The following is a 22,731-nucleotide window of genomic DNA, read 5'->3' as shown; positions in this document are numbered from 1 at the left end:
TTAGTGCAGAAGGTTCTCTGCTTATGCCAGAAAGTAAAAGAGAAACATAGACTAACATATGCTCAAATCAAAGTGTAAAAATTTAAATTTGAGATGCTAAGGCAATGTCTCCTCTCAAAAATCCCATCACAGCAACTCAACAATTGAATCCAAAGATAACAAATTTGCTGAAATGTCAGAAGAGAATTCAAAAGCCTACTGTTAATACTGATCAGTGACCTCAAAGAAGATTCAAATAAATGAATACATTATGTTAAGAAATTAGTCTAAGACCTAGAAACGAAAGTGAGTAACATGGAAGAGAAATTCAACAAAAAACAGAAATTATGAAATGTAACCAAGTAGAAATGTTCAAAATGAAAACTTATAAAATCACAGTGGATAGTATTATCAGCATACAAGCTCAAACAAAAGGAAAAATATCAGGACAAGATTGAGGAGTTAGTACACATAAACAATCACAAAAAATGAACACAAATGATTGGATCATACACAAACTCTGGAATATAGAAAAGAAATAAACATAAGAACTGACACTGTGAAAGAAGGATACAAACTAAAGGCATGAGAAACCAATTCAATGAAATTATGACAGAAAAAAATTACAGAATCTGTGTAATGATATAGATACCCAGTACAGGAGGCATTTAAACCTCCAAATAGACATGACTACAAAAGATCACCCATACATTATATTATAATTAAAATGCTAATACTAGAGAACAAAGAAAGGATGCTGAAAGGTAAAGGGAAAAAATGCTAACTTATATATAAAGATAAACACATAAGGATAACCTCAGTCCTCACAGCACAAACTCTAAAAGCCAGAAAAGCATGGAACAATAAAATTCAAGCTCTAATAGAGAATAACTGCCAGTCAAGAATACATATATTCAGTAAAGCCATCATTCTTTCTTGATGGTGAATATGGACCTTCATAGTCAAGGATTAGCTAAAGCAGTTCATTTCCACCAGTCCTACATTACAAAAGACACTCAAGGGAATAACACACAGAAGAGAAGAAAAACAGTCACATACACAAGAGCTCAGGAAACAATAAAACTCAAAAGGTAAATTGATGAACCCAGGAGAGTTAGGCGGGTGTCAAGCATGATAAACTTAGTAAACCAGTGCAACCTGAAGATCAACATTGACAAAGGTAAAGAACAATAAATATGAGACTCAACCTGAAAAGAAATGGAATAGAAACACAGTAATCAGTAAATACCTCTCAATCATAACCCTAAATGTAAACAGAATTAACTCTCCAACCAAAAGAAACAGATTGTCTGACTGTATTAAAAGAAGATCCAAGATTTTTTTTTCTACAAGAAACACATCCCACAAACAAACACACACAGAAACTAAATACAAAAGGTTGGAAAAAGTTATACAAAGCATGTGGAGATCAAAAGCAGGCAGGAGTAGCTATTTTCATATCAAATAAAACGCTTTTATGCATATGCAAAGAGCAGTTAGAAGAAATAAATAAGGTCACTACTTATAATAATGGGAACATTCCAAAACAAAGATATAATTCTAAATGTATATGCATTGAACCTCTAAGATCATAGTAGAAACACTTCTGATCATGAAGAAAAAGATTGGTCCAGATACAATAATAATGAGAGAGCTCAATACACCACTATCATCTACAGAGAGAACATCCAAAAAAATTAATAAAGATACCTAGATCAAAACAATACTGTGGACAAAATGAATTTAACAAACATTTGTAGAGTAGTCCATCTTATTGCAATAGATAACACATTTTTCTCAGCAGGCCACGGTGATGTCTCCAAAATACATCACTTCTTACATCATAAGGTAAATTTCAACAAATACAAAAAACTTAAAATAATAATTTGAATCCTAACAAATCACAGTACATTAAGTTTAGAAATCAATACCAAGGAATACCACAAACCATTCAAACTCAAGGAAATTGAACAACATACTTTTGAACAGTCAATAGAGCATTGAAGAAATTAAGAAATTCCTAGATTCAAATAAAAAATTAGGATACAACTTACCAGAATCTGTGGGGCACAGTAAAGGCAGTCTTAAGAAGGCAGTTCACACTAGAAAATTAGAGAGATCTGAAATGATCTGATGATAAACAGTCACACTAGAAAATTAGAGAGATCTGAAATGATCTGATGATCCACTTCAGACTGTAAGAAAAACAAGAGCAAGCTAATCCCAAATGTACTACAAAGAGATAAATTATAGAAATCCGGGCAAAAATCAATGAATCTGAGACCCAAAGAACAACACAATGAAACAAGAGGTTGTTTCTTTGGAAAAATAAAAAAAATCAACAAATTTTTAGCCAAAGTAACTAAAAGAAGAAAGGAGAAGATCCAAATTAATAAAATCAGAGACACAAGAGGGGATATTAAAACAGACCCCCAATTAAATTCAGAAGTTCATTCAGGAATATTTTGAAAACCTATACTACAGCAAGCTGGGAAATGAAAATGGAGTAGGTTGACACATGACCCAATAAAATTGAACCAAGAGTACATTAAAAACTTAAACAAATCTCTAACAAGTAATGAGATTAAGGAAGTTATAAAGAAACTCCAAAAAGAAAAGCCCAGGTCCTGATGGATTCACTGCTGAATTCTACAACACCTTTAAAGAAAAACTCACACCAATGCTTCTCAAACCACTCCATAAAATACAAAAGGAAGGAATACTACCAAACTCATTCTACAAAGTCAGTATTACCCTATTTACCAAAACCAGATAAAGATGCATAGAAGAAAGGAAAAGCTATAGGCCAATATCCCTGATGAACATGGATGCAAACATCCTAAATAAAATACTTGATAGCAGAATCTAACAACACGTAAAAAAGATTAGACACTATGATTAAGTAGGTTTCATTACAGGTATGGAAGGATGCACAGATTTATAAATCAATAAATGTAATACAACACATAAACAGAATCAAAGACAGAAACTAAATCATCATCTCAACATATGCAGAAAATGCCATTGGCCATTTCCTTTCATGATAAAAGCTCTGAAGGAACTAAGAATCCAAGGCACATTCCTCAACATTAAAAAGGCTATCTATGACAAACATATAGTCAATAAAATACTAACTTGGAAAAACTGAAGCCATTTCCTCTTAAATCAGGAATGAGGCAAGGGTGTCTACATTCATCACTGTTATTCCATGTGGTACCAGAACCTAGCTGGAGTGATAAGACAGGAAAAAGAAATCAAAGGGATTCAAACAGGGAAAGAATAAGTCAAATTAGCCTGACTTGCAGATGATATGATCTTTTACCTGAAAGACCCTAAAAACTCCACTAAAAACACTTATATTTTATAAACACATTCAACAAAGTAGCAAATCTTCAGCAAAAAGAGTAATTCTGGAGTTATCACAGTATCTGACTTCAAACTATACTACAGAGCCATATGATAAAAACAGCATGATCGTGGCATAAAGATAGACGTGAAGACAAATATAATAGAAGAGCCATACACAAACCAATGCAGCAATACTCATTTTATTTTCCACAAAAAAGTCCAAAACATGTGTTGAAGAAAAGATAGTGTACTTGACAAAAGTGCTGGGAAAACTGGATATCCATCTCTAGAAGACTGAAACTAGTTCAGAGTTTTTCACCTGTGCTAGTATCAATTCAAAGTGAACAATGCATGTTAATGTACACTGTCAGATGGTGAATCTACTATAGGAAAGAATAGGGAATACAGTGGAACATACAGGCACAGATAATAACTTTATGAATAGATATCCAATAACTCAGAAATTAAGAGAAAGGATTGACAAGTGAGACTGCATGTAACTAAAAATCTTCTGCACAGCAAAAGAAACAGTCACCAGACTTAAGAAGAAGCATGCAGAATGAGAAAATCTTTGCCAGCTTTACATCTAATGTGACATTTTTAGCCAGACTCTACAGGGAGTTCAAAAACAAACCCTGCAAGGAATCAACAAACCATTGAATAAATTGGCAAATGAACTGAACAGACAATTCTCCAAAGAAGAGATAAGTGGCCACTAAGTACCTGAAGAAATGTTCAGCATCCTTTGCCATAAATGAAATGCCCATCAAAATGACATTGAGAGGTCACCTTACCAGAGTGGCTATCATCAATAACACAATCAACAACAAATGCTGACAAAGATGCAGGGGTCAGTACACCGTTCGTGGTAATGCAAATTAGTGCAACCTCTATGGAAAGCAGTATAGTGGATACTTAGAAAACTAAAAATACACCCACCATATGATCAAGTGATACCATACCTGGGCAGACACCTGAAGGAATGTAAGCCACTTGCACACTCATGGTTATTGCAGCACTATTCATAATGGCCAAGCTTAGGGAAAGCCCACATATCCCACAGGTGATGAATGGATTAAGAAAATGTGGTATATATACATAATGGGCATTATTCAGCCATAAAAAAGAAATAAATTATGTTATTTGTGGGTAAATGGATGGAATTGGAGGTCATCATGTTAAGTGAAGTAAGCCAGGCTCAGAAGGACAAAGGTCACATGTTTTCCCTTACATTTGGAAGCTAGACCTATAAGATAAATATACACATAAACACACATATAATCTTATATATACAGAGAGAAGATGTGACTGTATTAGTGGGTCTGGGTCTGACTGATGGTACTAAAGGGAGATAGGATAGGAAGAAAATGATAGAGTGAGTAATATTGAAATACAATGCATCTGTGTATGAAGACAGTATATGCACTGTATGCTATTTGAATAATGGGGAGCAGGGCAATAGAAAAAAAGAAAGTAATAGATGCTTGATCTGATTTAAGAATGAAATATACATGTATGAAATATCATGGCATAGCCTCTTTACAGAAATGAAGGTCAGGAAGGTACAACTGTACTTGTGAGGGGATGGGTGTCATGGGAAGTGAGAAGGTAAACAGAGAGGGGGAAAAAGTGAATATGAGTGATGTACTTTGTACCATTTATGAAAGTAGAACAATGAAGTCTGTTGAAATTATTCTAAGAAAGGTGGAGGGTGGAAGAGGGAGAATGATGGAGGGGGTGAATCTAATTAAGATATACTGTAAGCACATATGTAAAATGTCACAATACATCTCCTCTTTACAGCTATTATAGGAAAATAAGAAAATTTTTTAAAAAATACAATATATAACAGGATAAGTTGTTCTATATAAACCTCAAGGCAACATACAGTGAGAGGTGAATTTAAAAATTATTTCTGTGCAATAAGGAAATCTTATATTTCAATCTAAAAGTGTAGAGTCCAGTCTCATGTTGTTATAGTCTTCATGAATTCAAAATAATCATCTGTATTCCTAGATTTTAATATTTTTTCATTATAATTGGGCACTAAATTTTTTCATATGAATGTGATATATTCACCCTTTTTCTGTGCTGTGTTTTATTGATATTTTTATATTACCTAGTAATGATTTTGGAGATTTGCATTGTAAGAGAGATTGATTTGTAAATTTTCCTTTTCTTTCCTTTCCATGAATATGTTGACATCAAAAGGAGATTTCAAATATATTTGCTTTTAATTATTACTGAAAGAAGATGTGAAAGATAAATTCTATTCCTGAAAGTTTAGAATCACTGGTAAAGACTCTCAGGCCTACCGCTCTATGTGAGGAAGGGCTTTCAAGATGGTTTGAAGTAGGGATATTCACATTTCACATTTCATGTTTCTGTCAGTTTTGGCAAATAATGGTTTTGTCATTGCAGCTCATTTGTTGGTTATTGGCATGAAGTTTTTCATAATATCATCTTGTTACCTCTCTCACTCTCTGTAAGTCTGCAGTGGTTCTCACAACCCAAAAGGGGCATCTTAGGAAAGGTAGATATTGAAGTATAACTTGATAAAAGTCACTGTCAAAAGTGAAGATTCAGACAGAAAAGATGGAAAGCTGAATTTTCAATTTCATTCAAAGACCATTCCAAATGAAAACAAATGAGAAAACACTGCTTTCATTTCTTCCTATCACTACCCAAGGAAGGTGAAGTCTATTTTGCTGCAAATGCAAAATAACAATTTGTCAGGCTTAGTTAGAAATTGAGTTTTAAATATCTTCTATAATATGTGTTTTAGAGCATTTTCTACTGATATATCTCTTGCAAAAATGATATGTTTTGTAAAAAGAATTTCTGATTTGTTGTTTCTGTCATAAATACAATTGTTTCTTATATAACCTTCCTTTTCCTTCCTATTTCTCATGATCTTTTAGGTCTGAGTCTTGTGAATTTCATCCTAATATCTCTACACTTGGTAATATGATATGTATGTGTTTTATTTAGACTCAAAAGTGTGCAGTATATTAGAATAGGCATGAGAAAATATGGCTGATAACGTACACTTAAGATATTACAAATATAGGTCAAGCTTCACAAAGCACATGCAAAATTAAAGACCATGGTGGGAGCAGACACCTCCTGTGGATTTATAGACCCTTTATGCTAAGGAGTTCACAAACTTTCAGATCATTCCATGGTTTCCACAGGACAAGAGTTTACCACTAGACTGCTTGCTTACCAATGCATTTTAAGGAGTTTTTAAGCCCTCAGAATCTTAATGTCTTTATGTGTAGTAGAAAAAATGTTAATATGGTTGTGTTAGTAACTGATATACACCCAATTGTTCACTTAGTCAGTGTCTGACTCATAACTGCTCATAACTGTGACTTTTTATTGTTTTAAGTCTTCTCTTCCCTTACTGCTGGGATCAACTGTCATTTGTTACTGTGTGTGTGTGTGTGTGTGTGTGTGTGTGTGTGTGTGTGTGTCTGCCAGTGAATGTGACTTAAATTCTGCTTAAGTTTTTATGCCACATGTGTGCATAGAAAAAACAACTGCCTATGCTGACCATGAAGTCTGGAGTGTCCTCAGACATCTACATGTTCTTTGGTCTTTGTTTTGCAGAAAAGTTCTGCCTGGGAGGTTGGCAGCAGTGAGAGTGGGGAGGATATGCAGGGACAGTGTAAGAGGTTGAACTTTGTGCAAGTATTGTGTACACATGTATGTAAATGGAAAAATGAGACCTGCTGCAATGATTGTAGGAATAAAGAAGAGGGGGATAAAGGACAATGAGAAAGGGGACGAATTCAACTTTGATACATTGTAAGAAAGTTTTTAAATGTCACATATTACCCCCATCATGATAATGATAAATGAAAGAAAAAAAATGGCTGTGTACTGCAGCACTGGAAAAGAGGGCTGCATTTCATACAATCATCCTTAGATATGTGCACCCAAATGTGACAGTCTTACTAAAGGTGTATCTCCTGCCACAGCTCAGGGAGCAATGACACTTGACAGTTCTTCACACATGACAGCAACCAGACATAAGCATGCATGCTGGAATTTCACTGGAGTTTAAGCCAGGTATGACAAATATTTCTCAGGTAGAAAATACCTTTTAAAGTATAGATTTTTTCATATTGGCACATGAAAATATGTCTATATATCATGTATGTCATATATAATTTAGCCATATTTAGTTATGTCACATATATGTGCATATATGTGTATATATGCTGTATGAACATGTTTATATATATAGTATTTATATATATGTATGTGTATATACATATGGTCTCTTTTTCATATTGGCAGACATAATTCCTATGAAAGAAATACATTAAGTGACGAAGAGCAGGTAAAGTACTGAAGTATATAATAGAAAACACATTTCTTCTTAAATAAAAATGTTTTTATAATAAACATTTTGTTTTTATAATAAACAAAAGAATACAATTTCTTTACCTCTTTGACTAAAGAACAATTATAGAATGATCTTAGAAATCATGTTTTATTAGTCACATGAAGCTTTACAGTTTTAATTGTGACACTTGAATGGTGGTACTTTCAACCCCTGATTCTAAATTCCCTGAAGACAGAGTCCATGTATCCTCTTTAAAAGTGATCACAAATATATTTATGAGTAACAGGATTAGTGTTGATATGATTAATGATATCCAATTGATGGTGGTTAAGTTAATGTGTTATTTAAAAGTTATTCAACTTACAATTGTGTGGCATATATTTTGAAAGTATAGTCTTTGTTCAATAAAGCCATATGTACTTCCTTTACTGATTTTATTGAACAATTATTTAGCACTTATGTTGTATTGTGTGCTAGTCTATGCACTTTCCATGTATTAGCTTGTTAAATGTCTACAACAACTTTGTGAAGCATGCATTGTTATTAAACTACTAGACAGAAGAGCCCTAGGCTCCTACTGTTTAAGTTCTTTTGTTCTCACTAGCAATATCTGCAGGGATACACACCAGGTACTCAGTGTCTGACTCTGTGCCCCTGTCACCAACTTTTGATAACATCTGAATTTTGAAATGGCAACAACCTTCCTGATAATGTACAGTCTAATCTAAAATAATTTCAGGTGCTTTAGTTCTTGTAAATCACATAATTCTTCTTGTGAGTTTCTTGGGAAAAGACTGATTATTTCTCTGTTTAAATCTGTGTCATACCAACTGCACAGACCATCTTTCTTCACTTCATTTGTAGTGCAAAAAAAATCAGTCCAGTTTCTCCTCTAAGAACTTGGAGGTCAAGGTGGAGAAAGAAGAAACTACTCTAAAACTATTGTGCAGAAGCCTCCATGGGCATAAATATTTTTAACATTTTCATGCCACTGGATTAGCTAAAAGCTAGTTACTTCATCTTCACAACACTGATCTGGATTGTCCAAAGAAATCATGATGATTTGTAAGTTTTTCTGTGCCTATTTTCTATTTGGTAGAAGAACTCCTCTATTTTGACTCTTGTCAGAATTGCTAATATGCCTTTGAATATACTTTAGTGCTTTTTTAATCATATATTTCTAATCTCTTTAATTTTTTGGTGGGCCTATGGTTTGAACTCAGGTCTTTGTGCTGTCAATACAGGCACTCTACTGCTTGAGCCACACCTGTTCCCCATATTGCTATGGTTTTTTTAGAGTTTGAGTTTTTTTAACTATTTGCCCAGGATGGCCTGGAACCACAATCCTAATCTCAGCTTCCAATTATCTAGAATTACAAGTATAAGTCATTGGCACCAAGCTAAAAATTATCTTATACTCCCTATTTGTAACATTTTCCTGTACTTATGTGCCTGGCATTTTTATTTAGGTAAAAGGACATATTGCTAATTCTGGCCTTTTGCTTTTTATAAGAATGATATTTTATTTGACTTTTTGTTAATTAATCATTTGCTGAAGTTTTCTCTTTGTGATAATAATGTGGCTTCACTGCCCAAGAATTTCTCTAAAAAATATCATATAGTTATCACATTTCCATAATGACAGTAGCTCCCATTTAAGTGTTTCCCTCTATAAGTCAGGTACTGTGCAAACTGCATTGCATACTCTCCAGAAAACAATCTTTAAAGTTTGCCATTACTGTCCTATTTTACAGATGGAAAAAATAAACATAAAGGTAAAAATGGATCAATGCCTTGGATCTTGTAGGTCGCAAAGGCAAAGGTCTATTTAATCCTGTCTTTTAATAGACCTCCCATCTTACACTTACACGTCCTGTGGTATTTATTATTCCTTACCTCTTTTATTTTACAAAAACATCTTGGGACACAAGAAGCACATTAATTAATGAAGAGATTGATTTCTGCAAGGTTCAGGGACTTCCTCATGTGAGCAATGACAGAGAAGTCATTAAAAACTGGTAGCCTGAGTAGTTCTTAGTTTATACCAACCTACCATTGAAATAACAGTTGGAAGATGAAGGTCAATGTGTTCCTGGTACATGGTAAACCCCCGAAGACTGAATTACAGTTTCCCTGTGTTCTTCACATTCCCCCTTTGCATTACAATTGACATCTTCAAAATCCAACCATTCATTCATTCAGCATTACCTTAATCTAAAATGTCATGATCTACGACACTTAGTAGACAAATAAAGAAGACATACAGTCTTATTTTAAAAGAGTTTCTCTTCTAGTAGGGGGAAAAATATACCAAAAGCTATAAACTCTGGTGTTAGTACTGAAGGTGTATTCAGAGTTGTGTAAGTGCACACAACAGCACACCTCACCTTGTTTTAGTCACTTTTGTACCACAAGGACGTATTTATTTTGTCCTGCCCTGTACTGTATCAGCTAACAAAGTAGCAATCCATCAAGAAACAATAACAATTGTGATGATATATGTTCCTAGTTACAGAAAACCAAAATGCAGGAAGTAAAAACTGACAGAAATTAGAAGAGAAATACAGAAACAATAACACTTGGAGAGTTCAATATCTCATTTTTAATAACTTATTAAATGACAGTGGAGATAATTAATAAAAGTAGAATACGTGTGTACTATAATCCAACTAAATATAATAGCCAACTATAGAACACTTCATAAAATGATCTCACAATAAATATTGTTCTTGTGCACATGGAACATACTCCAGAATAAATCATATTCTCAGCCAAAATATAAACTTCAACAAGTAAATGTCAGAAAGAGGAAAAGTCAATTAAATATGTATAAGTTAAGCATTTTCTCTAAACAACCAATGAATCAAGGAAAAAATCATAAAAGAAATTACAAAATATTTTTGAAATAAATGAAAATGAAGACATAATATACCAAAGCATACCAAAAGCTATAGGATTCTGCCATGGCTGGGCTTAGAGAGAAATTGATCCTTCTGGTAAATTTGTCTTAAAGCTGCCTCCTAATATTTTGTACTATTTTACAGTGATTGCCCAGCATGAGTGAAGCCCTGGGTTTCATCAGCAGCATCACAAAAGAGAAAATCAAGAAATAAAAGGATAATACACAGCAATAACTTTTATGAATGTAGATGGAAAAATCCATAATAGAGCACTATCAGATTCAATCCAGAAACATACACAATGACCAAGTGCCATTTATCAAAGGAGTGCAAAGTTTGTTTGGCATCTAAAAATCAATCAAGGTCATATACACACCAGTAGAAAAAGAAACAGAAACAAAATGATCTCTGTAAGTGCAGAAAAATAACTTGACAATATTTAACACCATTTTGAAATAAAAACATGCAACAGAATAGAAGGAAAGTAACCTCTTCAATTTGCTAGATGTTACTTACGGACTATACTTAATACCAAAATACTTACTGCTAAAAACTGGATGTTTTCCTTCAAGTTCAAAACAAAGACACAGATGTTTACTCTAGCCACATCTATTCAGCATTTTGTTGTCATTTTTATCCAGAACACTGGACAAGGAAAAGCAGTAAATAGTTTCTTGCATTGGAAAGGAATAAAACTATATTTGCAAATGACATGGCATCAGTGTACAGAAAAATATGATTACAAAGAAAAAACAAGTGTTGTAAGGCAACATAAGATCAATGTACATACCAGTTGTTTATCTGTATTCTGCAATAATCAAATTTAAAGTAAAACTCAAAATGTAGTTTCACTTATAGCAGTTTGAAAAAAAATACTTAGAAATAAATTTAACCCAGAAGATATAAACCTTCACACTCAAAAATATAAATCACTGTTGAACAACACTAAAAGTACACATAAGTAAAAACCATCCCATGCTCATGGATCAGAAGAATGCATGTAATGAAGATATGATTCATTCTTTTTTTCTTTTGGTGGTGGCATTGGGATTTGAACCCAGGGCCTCATGCTTTCTAGGAAAGTGCTCTTATCACTTGAACCACTCCACCAACCCCAATACTTCTTGAATTGATATTCAGATTTGATGTAATCCTTGTCAGAATTCTAGCTGAGTATTTATAGAAATAGAAAATTATTTCCTAAAACTTTAAGGAAGCCAGGCAACTGTGACTCACAACTGTAATCTTAGCTACTGGAGGCATAAATCAGGAGGATCATGTTTCAAAGCCAGCCCGGGTAGTTTGTGAGACCCTATCTTGAAAATACTTAGCATGAAAAGGGTTAATGGAGTGACTCAAGGTTTAGGTGATGAGTTCAAGACACAGTACTAAAAAAAAAACTTCAAATGGAATTTGAGAATTCAAACTCAATTGCAAATTCTGCAATATGATTACTCAATAATTTTGAGTAATCAAAGCAATCCTGAGTAGTGATTACCAGAGACTGGGATAAGTGCTAGGGAGTTGGGGTGGGAGAAGGATGGATGGGTATGGTCAATGCATAATGATACATGTATGAAAATATCACAGTAAATCTCATTAATATATACAGTTACTACATGTTAATGAAATAAGCTGATCAAATTTCTTAAAATCTAAAAAAAAATAATATAGGACAAAGTATAATTTTCCCTCATTTTTTGAGAAATCAGGGATAGAGATTATGCATTTGAAACTTTAATGTTTGAGAAGACGTTGCATTGGTGCTTGAAAGGCTCTCTTCAGTCTAAGAATCGTTAGTTACCTGTGGCTAATTTTTAATACTAGTCCAACATTTACTGTTTTAAAATTTTTTCCTTATGATATATTCATTGTAAAGGGTGGTTTCATTGTGACAATTCAAAATAGCATTATATTATACATTGAGTAGATCATCCCCTGCTATCTCTCCCCCTTAACCCTTTCCCCGTCCCACTTAAAGCAATTGCAAGAGGTTTCTTTTATTTCATATAAATATATGAAGTCTATCAACCATATTTCTTCACCTTAATCTCCTTTGCTCCTCCCTCACAATACACCACACATACTGTGCCTATTTTATAGTCCTGTCTTTGGTATATCAATTTCACATCTTACTATGGAACAACAATAATTAAAACATTGACAGAAGGATAGACTTATAGTTCAGTGGGTTAGAATGGAGATTCCAAATGCAAGGATGTCAAGAGTATTTGTTGGGGAAGGAATAGTTTTTCAACAAGTATTGCTGGGACAATTGGATACAAACATTTTAATGAACAAAACTGTCTCCTTACCTTACAAATATACAGATATACAAAAATATCTGAAAATGAATTTAAGACTTAACTCTTAGAAGAAAACAAAAGATTACATTTTCTTGATAGATTTGGTAAAGGCTTCTTAAGTAGGACATCAAATGCAGGAGAAAGAAAAGAAAAAATAGGCACTTTGGGGTTCATCAAAATTAAGTATTTTTGTGCTTCAAAAGACACAGTCAAAAATGAAGTGAGAAATGCTTGCAAATCATGTATCTGGTGAAGGTTTTCTATATAGAAAAATATATCAGTATTTCTTAAAACTAAATGACAAGACAAATAATACAAATGAAACATTGGCAAAGAAATTAAACAGATCTTTCTTCAAGAAAGATTTTTGCCAATGATGCTGCATGCATGTATTCCCAGTAACTTGGAAGACGGAGGTTGGAGGATAACAAGTTTGAGGCCAGCGTGGGCTACATAGTGAGACCCTGTGGCAAAACACAAAATAAGTAAATAATAAATTTAAAAAGTGAAAAGAAAGTAAATGGTTGATAATTGTATGAAATTATACTTAACATCATTAATAACTAGGGAAATGCAAGTCAAAATTACAATTAGGTTCTACATCGTACCCACTAGGATGTTCAACATCAAGGAAGATAATAAATAGCCAAATATTTAAGCCTTTTAAATAAATGACAACAGAACGCATATTAGATTGATTTTATCTCTTAAAGTTAGCTAAGACATGCTTAATTATAAAACCTCCTAACATTTACTTTTGACTTATTTAAAGGAATTTAACAACCATTTTAAATGTGATCCTGTTGCAGCCTTTGCCCAACCAATCACCAATAAATTTACCTACAACTTCTTCCATTAGCTGTATTACTTACCTACTGCCTATCTACCTATATATAGGCATAAGGAAGGGACACATTTATGTACTTCTAGTGAAACACTTTTCTTCATAATCTGATGAAGGAATTTTTCATTTCTCCATTGTATTGGGTATGAATTTCACATGTCAGTTTTCAACACACATCCATACATAATTTTATTTACTGGTCTATTTATTTGTTCCTGCTCCCATACAATATGAGATTTTTCTTTAACTAATAAAATTAATTATTTCTTAAAAGCTAGTAAGACAAGCCCCTGCTCTTTCTTCTTATTTACTAAAATTCATTTACTGATTTTAAAAGAATCTCAATTACAGGTTCATGTTTGTACAATGAAGACTTAAAAATCATTATTTGTGGTGCACTTGTCTTCTTCCATGTCTAATCTCATACTCTATTCTATTTCTTCATTTTTATGTTGTTCAGGATCACATAGGCTTTATTTTCTCCAGCATTAAAAACAAGGTATTTATCCCTGTGCAAAGTTTACCACAAGAGAGAAAAAGAAAACTGCTTTGAAGAAAGAAGGAATTATGTATAGTTAATGGCTCATCTCCTTCCCTCTGGATTTCAGTCTATTACTCTGAAAGAAGTCATGAAGTCTTCATCCTCAAACAAGTAATGGAGTACAACCTGGGTGCAACTAACATAGAGCTAGCCATAGTGTAGCCTGGTGAGAATTTTCACATATTCACGAAGGAAGAACTTAAGGGGAATTAATCAAGAATATTTAAAGAAGAATGATCCTCAGAACTTCTCTGGACAATTCCAGTTCTCCTAATTCCCCTTACATATTATTTCCATATATTATTCTATGTAAAATCTCCAGTTTATGTGCATTTTATAGTATCTGTACATGAAGACAGTTCTGAAGTGAAGAAAAAAAAATTTTAACTTGCTATTTAGAGTGGAGTGTAGCTCATTGTTTAATTATTACATTTTATTATTCACTTAATGTCCATAGAATCAGTAGTAAGATCCTTTCTTTAATTTCTCATATTGGCAGCATGTTTCTTGTGTCTCTTTTTTTCTTTTCTTTTCTTCCTTGTTTAGTCTGGCTAGGTGTCTATCAAATTTATTGATCTTTTCAAAGAAACAGTTTTTGTTTTGTTGAGTTTTCCTTTTTGTTTCCAACATATTGATTTGTGCTCTACTTTTTAGCATTTCTTTACTTCTGCAGAGTGAGCATCTGACTAACAGTGGGAGTTTTGGGGGCTGGGTTTGGGTAGGACTGGGCTCACCCTGGATCCCCAAACTCTTGGGATTCTGACAAGAAGGCTGAGGTCTTGGGCTTACCTGAACTACAAAGAAGCCAAGAGACCTGCAGGTGGGGTCCTGAGCACTAGAATGGGTGCCAAAAACACACAGTGGCAAAAACACAGCCTCTCCAAGAAATGTTCCTAGGAAAATTTGTATCTGCATGCAGAAATCTGAAACTAGTTCTGTGACTCTCACCCTATATAATACTCACCCTATATAATACTCACCCTATATAACCACTCAAAGTGGTTAAAAGACCTTAATGTAATACCTGAAACATTGAAACTAATGCAGAAGAGTAGGGAATACAAAGGAACTACTAGATATAGGCAAGAACTTATTAAATAAAACTCCAATGGTCTACCAATTAAGAGAAAATACTGACAAATGGGAGGACATGAAATTAAAAAGCTTCTGGCAAACAAAAGAAATGGTCACCAGATGAAAGAAGTAGTCCCAAAGAAAATTGTTCCCAGGTGCACATCTAACAAAGGATTAATTACCAGAAAGTACAAGGAGCTCAAAAAATTAAACTCCTCACAAAAATCAATGATCCAATGAAGAGATGGGCAAATGAACTGAACAGAGTTTTTTCAAAGGAAGCAGTCCAAATGACAAAAAAAAAATGAAGAAATGATCAACATCTCTGACCTTAAGAAATACAAATCAAAACCAAAGTAAGATTCCAGTTTACTCCCCTAGAATGGCTATAACAAAGAACACAAACAACAACGAATGTTGTGAGGGTGTGTGGAGAAAAAGGAGCCCTCACACACTGCTCATGGGAATGTAAATTAGTGCAAACACTATAGAAAATAGTGTGGAGGCTGTTTAAAAAACTAAAAATAGAACTGCCATGTGATCCAGCAATACCATTCCTAGGGATATATCTGAAGGAATGTGAGTCAGGTTACAATGAAGACATCTTCACACCCATAGTTATTGCAGCATTATTCAAAATAGCCAACTATTATGGAAACAGTTGATATGTAGCAAAGAAGAAAATTTTGTCATTTGTTGGTAAAGGGATGGGACCAGAGAGGTTCATCTTTTTTTTTTTTTTTTTCTGATGGTACTGAAGTTTGATCTCAGGGCTTTATGCTTGCTAGGGAAGAACATCATCATAAGTGAAGTTAGCCAGGTTCAGAAGGACAAAGTCCACTTGTTTTCTCTCATATGTGGAATAAAGATCAATACAAATAAAAGCAATATTATATACACATAGAAATATACACAGAAAAAGTATGCAAAACTTAGACTTGTAGAGGAGACCAAGAAAGGAGGAAAAGAAGCTGAGAAAGATAGCAATTAATAATGAAGTACATCACATCTAAGAACAAGACAAAGGAAACATGCTGAAAAACATTGACCACTGTTCTGAAAACAATGCAGAATAGGGGAAAAGGAAGAGGAAGTGCAGTGGAGCGTCTTACTTTGCTTTAAGTACTGTGCATGTACAGATATAAATACCAATGCAAAATCCCAGTGAACAATGAACAGACACCTAAACAATGAAGGAAAAGAATGAAAAACAGGTCATGCTAGGGGGAGGTCACCAATGGAAGAGGGAGTGTAAAACAAGGAAGTAGAGAAGGTGAATATGATTGATGTACTTTCTATACAATGATGAGCATGGAAATTTTAACCTGTTGAAATCTCTATAAGAAGAGTACTAAAGTATAAAGGAGAAAAGCAGAGTGAAAGTACCAATTCAGTTTATAATACATATGTACATGGAAATGTCATAATGAAACAACTACCTGTATAGGTATCTTAAAGAAACGTATGTCTTCTTTCAAAACCAGAGAACAGGAAGGTAAAACAGGTGCTGTCTGAGGGTTGGTACAAGTGGGAGGGGAAAAGATGTAAGGAAAGTGTGTGGAAGGTTGAATATTGTGGAAATATTATTTACTTATTTATAAAAATGGAAAAATGGGACCTATGGGAAGTATTCTAAGAATTGGGAGATTGGGGATAAAGGAGAATAATGGAGGGGTGAAATTAACTATTTTATATTGCAAACAGTTTTGTAAATGTCACTATGTGAATCCAGTACAACAACATAATGATAAGAAAAATAAAAATAAAGCTGTATACCATGTGAAACAGAATATGGAACTGGAAGTAGTCACAGATATCAGTTCTTCCTCGGAAACAAGTACTTAGAGTGGTAATAGATGAGAATGAATATGGGAAAACTAACAAAGGCTGATAGCAGGGATGGGAGCCAACATCCCAGAGGAGCAGAACTAGCACCTAGAAGAGGTGTTGTGAGACACAAAGGCTGAGAGCGGGGGTGGGGCAACAAGCCAACCTCCCAAAATGGGGCCAGTGGTGGATCCCTGAGCTGGTCTTGTGGGAGTGAAGGAGGTACTCAAAATTGAATTGCCACACCTTGCTGGAGGAAGAGATGACCAGACAGAGTTGTAGCTATATTGCAATGCGCTGCTAGTTGGTGAAAACAAGATCTCTGACCACCCTGCATGGACTGGAAGTGAGTTACCTCAGACCCCATTTGCAACCTGCCCTGAAGACAGAAGGAACAAAATACTGCTCACAAGCCAGTCACCTGGTGAGACCACCTCAGAGTTCCTTCTTGTAATGGACAGCCTATAAGACAAAGGAAATTGGGGAAAAAAACAAAAAAAAAAATTCCTTCAACTACTTCCACCCATACCCCACAAACCCAAGAAAGATACCAAGAGCCAATATCATGATTGAATGCCAAAGGAATAACTTCAAAACTTTTACCAAGCAGAGTGAACTTTATGTTGTTGGCACACCTGGTTTTTGTCTTTTTTTTTTTGTATTATTAACTTTACCATCACTATTTTCTTACCCATACTCTTACCCTCTTCATGTTTCCTGTTCTTCTTGTGCTACAATCCATTCTTCTCCCTCCCAACTTCTAGTTCTGCTCCTTCTCATCCACTCTGTACCAATCTTTGCCTCTCCCTGCTATCCTTCCCCAACCTGTCACCACATTGCTCCTCCTTCTTACACACTCACCACCCACTGACTAGCCTACTATACCAAACATACACACCACTGGCCTCCTGCAATACCCATCACAAGCACCTTCCAGTATAACTGGAAATACACCTCAACACACACATGTGAGACAAAACCCAGCAGACCCTATACCTCTTCTCCCACCCACCCCCTTTATTTCCCACCTTTTTAGTGCCACCTTTACTAATTACCCAAATTTCTATATGTAGCCTAATAATTATAACAACCTTCCAAATCCCACTGTTTATAGATATTATCACCAAAGCATTTTCTATATAATATGTAAACTGATCTGGCATCGAACCTGTGAATTTGTTATTGGTAATTTAAAACTCCAGGTAAGGGACAGAAACAGCATATCAACCTAGCTAATAACCAAATCAGTCAAAATACAAAACCTAAATCAAAGGAAAGAATAAAGGTAATTAAAATCACCAACTAGACAATCAAGGACATAGTTGTACAGCAGTAACTGGAGCAATGGGGAGAAAAAGAGGGAAGGAAACTACACTCCTCAAAAACAAACAAAACAATTTAATACAGGATATAGTGGAAAATGAACAAAACAATGATAAATTTCACTAATGAGCCCAGTGAGGCTCACAAAAAAATCCCTCAAAGAAGAATCATGGAAGAGATTACTGAGAAATTCATGGAGAAGATACTAAACATGGTTAACCAGAAGGTATAAGATGTATGCAAGAAATTTCAAGACACCACAAATGAATAACATGAGAAGAAACAGAAACAAATAAATGAACTTAGAGAAGACATCAATAAATACCAAAGTGAAACAGAGGACAATATAAAAAAGAGATATATGAAATAAAGAAGACAACACAAGATATAAAAGGGGAGTTGAACAAAGATATGGAAAAACCTCAGAAAAACAAATGAGACAGAAGTTGTGTAAATAAAAAGTCCCTTTAGTCAAACAAAAAACACAGAGGAAGGCCACTCCAGCAGACTAGAACAAGTGGAAGACAGAATAGCAGAGCTCAATGATAAAATAGAAATTGAAGGAAAAGCAGAAGAACCCTTAGTCAAACAACACAAGAGCTGTGAAAGGAATATGCAAGAATTCACTGACTCCATCAAAAGACCAAACCCAAGAATCATGGGCATTGAAGAAGAGGGGCAAGCCAAAGGGATACATAATATATTCAATAAAATAGTAGAAAATTTCCCAAATCTTGAGGAAGATTTGCTCAATCAGGTAAAGGAAGCCTCCAGGACACAACCAGACTTGACCAAAATAGAACTTGGTCATGGCATATTATCATTAAAACAACAAGCACAGAGAATAGAGAAAGAATATTAAAGGATGTAAGAGAGGAAAAAAATAACATATAAAGGTAAATTCATCAAAATAAAAGCTAATTTCTCAACAGAAAACTTAAAAGCAAGAAAGGCATGGAGTGGGCTGTTTCTGGCACTGAAAGAAAATAACTTCAGCTCAAGGATACTCTACCCAGAAATATTATCATTCAAAATTGACAAAGCAATCAAAATCTTCCACAGTAAACAGAAACTAAAACAATACATGATCACCAAGCCACCACAACAGGAGATTCTACAAGGAAATCTTCACACAGAAGATGAAAGCAAAGAAAACCATGAGTGGACTGGAAGTATTAAAATGCAGGAGAAGAAAAGACAAGTAATCAGAGAGTAGAAGTGACTTGGCTGCCCACAATCAAATCCTTAAACCACAAAACAACAAAATCACCACATACCTATTAATATTAACAATGAATGTCAATGGACTCAACTCTCCCATCAAAAGACCCTGTTTGGTAAACTGGATTAAGAAGGAAGATCCCACAATGTGTTGTTTACATGAGACCCATCTTATTGACAGAAATAAACACTGGCTTAGGGTGAAAGGCTGGAAGAAGATTTACCAAGTCAATGGCCCCCAAAACCAGGCAGAAGAAGCAATATTTATATCAGACAAAGTAGATTTCAAACTTACATTGTTCAAATGAGACAAAAGTGGTCACTTCATACCAATAAAAGTGGCAATGTGACTCATGTTACTACACAGGAACCTGAAAACCTATGATTATTGGAGCACTACTCACAATAGCCAAGCTATGGAAACAACCAAGATGCCCCAGTACTGACGGATTAAGAAAATGTGGTACTTATACACATGGAATTTTATGCAGCCACAAAGAATGAAATTTTGTCATTCACAGGTAAATGGATGGAACTGGAGAGTATAATCTTAAGCAAAGTTTGTCAAACTCAGAAGGACAAAAATTGCATGTACTCCCTCATATGCAGATTATAGACCTAAAACTAATGCAGTAACATTATTGGACATGGGTCACACACTAAGGGGAGACTGCACACTGGAGGGATACGGAATGGGAAGGAAACCAAGTACTTGAATGTGGTTGATGTGCTCACTATATAGGAATGAATGTAGTAATCTTCAATGGGCAGGGGTCACTATAGGTAGGGGACTAGGAAGCAATGAAGAGGTCTGGTGGGGATGAAACAATTTGGGTGGTAATATATATATGCTTGGAAACATCATAAGGAGTCACCCTGTATAGCTATGTTTATCACAAACTAGCAAAAACACTATGTTTTTCTTATCTTTTATGCTTTTTATTCTACAAAATTGGGAACAAGAGGGCAGAACAGGTTCTTTCTGGAGGTGGGGGGGATCAAATAATGTATACACATGTAAGTAAATGCACAAACTGTAAAATTAAATTAAAAATAAAATAGTAATAAAAATCTATTAGGCGATCATACAAATTGATGGGAAAAAAAGAAAGCCAGGACTGTGAAATAGGTACATTGTGTGTGTGTGTGGGGGGGGTACTTATGGGAGGGGGGTGGTGAATGAGGGAGATGAAGGTGAGGGAATGTGGTTGACAAGCTTCATATACATATACATATGAATCAGAAATCTTGTAATTGCATGAAGTGGAGTGGGAATGGACTTGTGCTGGGAGGGGGGGGAAGGTGGGGCAATCTAATCAATGTAAAATATAAGGCTTTTTGGAAGTGTCACAGTGAATTCCCCTGTACAACAAATAAATCCTAATAAAATAGAAACAAAGAAAAAAATACGAAAAAGGAAAACTGGAAAATGTGTTGTCTGCAGCAGGCTTTGAGAAGCTGCAACATATTTCTGGGGATCATATATGCCCCACATAGCCACAGAATTGTGTGCACAACACAGAGAGACTTTAAAATGTGCCAAGCCATAGCTTCAATTGGCTTTAAGGCTCTATGCAAGCAGGAAATGAAGGCTAAGAAAGTGGTGAATTTCCAGAGCACCCAGGGAATCACCAGTACACCCAAAAGACACTCAGCAAAGGTTGGAAGACAAACTGGTACAAGTTTGTCTTCAATTTCATGTGCAATCATTAACTGGTCACTAACTAAGTAAGTGTAGACTATCATGGCTGCACATGAAAATAATGTAGATTTAAAGAATTAGTCCAGGGAAGACATAAACGAAGATTAATAAGAATAGCAGCAATAACAAAACTCTGGTGAGAACTGAATCTGATTTTAATGGTTACCACTTTGTGTTTCTTACTATATGTGGAAGGTTCAAGAAAAAATATGATACGAAAAAAAATAGCCATTTCATGCATTTCCCTGCAGCACTGTGGTATCATGGCAGGCTGGGACTCTGGTCAGTGCCTGCCTTGAGCTCACTTTTGTCAGTGAGTCACAGCCTGGCATGTGACCCTGCATTGGCCTGGTGGAAGCATCGTGGCTCCTCTGTCTGGCTTCACATTTTCTTAGCTTGCAAAGCCATGTGGATGGTGGAGGTAAAAACCCACCCAGCTTGGCATCCCCAGGACCTGTGGGGGTACATTGTCTCTGAAAGTTAGGAAGTTGGAGCAAAATCTGGGACTGAGAGGAGAGAAGGGAGCCAGCCAGGGTGTCTACCATCTCTGTCCTTGGAGGTGGGACCATGAAGGAAAGCTGCTCTGCACATTTGCATTATGTACTCAGTCTAAAATTTTTTACTGCAAACTGTTTCAGGAACCCCCTGAAACTCAATGTGATAGACAGCACCTTCTTATTCTTACAAAAGAAGCATATCATGAAGTCACAGGCTTCTGGTGACCAAGAGGTGATGTACCAGTTTCTCAGCCTGCAAAAATACTATATTTTTTAAGAAAACAGAAATATAATGTTGATTATGAACTCTTCGCAAAGCAAGGGATGGATACACTGACTTACATTGTTCTCCTTGAGGAGAAGCTTCTCCCTGCTGTGCTCCACACATTCTGGGTTGAGGGTGACAATTACTTTACTGGTACAAAGCCATGGCTTGCTTCACAAATTCCTTTTCCCTTAAGTTTTCCCTTGAGTTTAATCCTTCTTGGAAAGATGTCTAGGGGAGCACTGAATAGGATTCTCCTGACAACAGGAGAGCCTCCCCTCTATCATGTTCAAGAAGTGGAAGCACAGATATAGAGAGATGCCAAGGTTGCCTAAATCTTTTGTGAAACAGATTGGGAACATCTCAATTTTTCTTTGGAGATACGCCTTCTACGTTGGATACCAATGTGTTTGGTTTTCTTACACCTCTTTATAAAGTATGGTTTCCTGACATTCAGTTACAAGAACATCTGAAACAACTCTCCAACCTGTGTCACTTTTGTGATGGTATCCTAAACAGTTATATTAGGCTTAGTCTCAGAGATGGATGA

At 35.1% G+C, this 22,731-nt stretch overlaps 1 pseudogene; it reads left to right on the top strand.

Moving 5' to 3' along the window:
- Positions 1 to 1,110: 1,110 nt before the first annotated feature.
- Positions 1,111 to 22,731, top strand: LOC109676372 (metaxin-3-like; annotated as a pseudogene).

The sequence above is a fragment of the Castor canadensis genome, chromosome 3 (assembly GCF_047511655.1).
Source record: "Castor canadensis chromosome 3, mCasCan1.hap1v2, whole genome shotgun sequence".
NCBI classification, from domain to species: Eukaryota; Metazoa; Chordata; class Mammalia; order Rodentia; family Castoridae; genus Castor; species Castor canadensis.
Note: the sequence above shows the minus strand (reverse complement) of the source record. Positions and strands in the feature narration are given on the sequence as shown.